We start from the raw sequence: 1819 nt of genomic DNA on the forward strand, positions 1-1819 counted from the left end.
AAGAGGGTAAGCAATGCTTAGTGAGTGCAACAATTATACATACATATATATAACCCATCCATTTGCAATCACAATACCAAATACCCCGTACGAACTTGTACCTCAATTAGCATGTCAACATACCTGTAACACTAACAAGTCGTACATTATCACACCACTTCATTAGCATATACTCAACTCAATATATATTATATGCTAAACAAAACAACAATCTCAATATGGTTAACCAATAACGCTATGGTGCTACCGGCTCATGGTTCACATCATACGCTTGAGTCATACTCTTTTATAGTGCTACCGGCTCGTGGTTCACACTCGATGCTATCGGCTCGTGGTTCACATCTTATTTTATAGTGCTACCAGCTCGTGATTCACACTCGATGCTACCGGCTCGTGGTTCACATCATATCTCACACATGTTATGGCACTACCGGCACGTGGTTCATACCATAACATTCACAAATAAACACGCCATATACATGAACGCATAATTATTCCACTCACCTTGTCACGAGGATGATGATTTAGCGCTTCTGATAGTGCTCTAAATGAACATATATTTAGTAGCAATATCCTACCAATATGTAAATTATTTAGTTATAATTGTCCTATTTTAAGTTGTAATCGTTTATATTAAATAAGTGCGAAGACAAAAGGCGAAAACGACGATTTGAAGACGCAAATGACCAAAAAGATCAAATGTACAAGATACAATCCAAGTGGTTCAATTTATTGATGAGAAACGTCTAAAAATGACAAAAGTACAAGTTGCGGAACGCAAAGTACAAGATATTAAATTATACGAAAGGACTTCGAAAATTCGGAACCGGGACTTGAGCCAACTATCAACGCCCGACGCAACGGACCAAAAATTATGAGTCTACTATGCACAAGAATATAATATAATATTTAAATAATTATATAAATTATTTATTTATTATATATTATATTATTAAATAAAAACGTCGGCAAGCTAGAAAACAAGGCAACTTGGCTGGATCCAGGTGGCCATACGATCGCATGGCCTGGTAGTTATAATCTCATGCGATCGCATGAGCCGAAAAGTCAGGCCACATTCCTATAAATTGCAAGTTTGGGCGACGAGTTTTACATATAATAATAATACTCCTTTGTAATAATAATAAATATATATATATATATATATATATATATATATATATATATATATATATATATATATATATATATATATATATAGTGTAGTTTTATATTAGATTAGGTTTGGGTTATGCAAAGGTTATTTTACGGATTTTAAAGTCAGAGCTCTGTCCGTGTAACACTACGCGATAAATAATCAATGTAAGCTATGTTCTTCTTTTTAAATTAATGTCTCGTACTTAAGTTATTATTATGCTTATTTAAGACGAAGTAATCATGATGTTGGACTAAAAATATTTACTAAAAATGGGTAATTGGGCTTTGTACCATAATTGGGGTTTGGACAAAAGAACGACAATTGTGGAAATTAGACTATGGGCTATTAATGGGATTTATATTTGTTTAACTAAATGATAGTTTGTTAATTTTAATATACAGATTTACAATTGGACGTACCTATAAATAACCATATACACTCGATCGGACACGATGGGCGGATATTTATATGTACGAATAATCGTTCATTTAACCGGACACGGGAATGGATTAATAGTCTATGGAATTATTAAAACAGGGGTGAAATTATGTACAAGGACACTTGGCATAATTGATAACAAAGTATTAAAACCTTGGGTTACACGCAGTCGATATCCTGGTGTAATTATTAAACATAGTATTAAGATCTTGTTACAGTTTAAGT

The sequence above is a fragment of the Rutidosis leptorrhynchoides genome, chromosome 6 (genome assembly GCF_046630445.1).
Source record: "Rutidosis leptorrhynchoides isolate AG116_Rl617_1_P2 chromosome 6, CSIRO_AGI_Rlap_v1, whole genome shotgun sequence".
Classification (NCBI taxonomy): domain Eukaryota; kingdom Viridiplantae; phylum Streptophyta; class Magnoliopsida; order Asterales; family Asteraceae; genus Rutidosis; species Rutidosis leptorrhynchoides.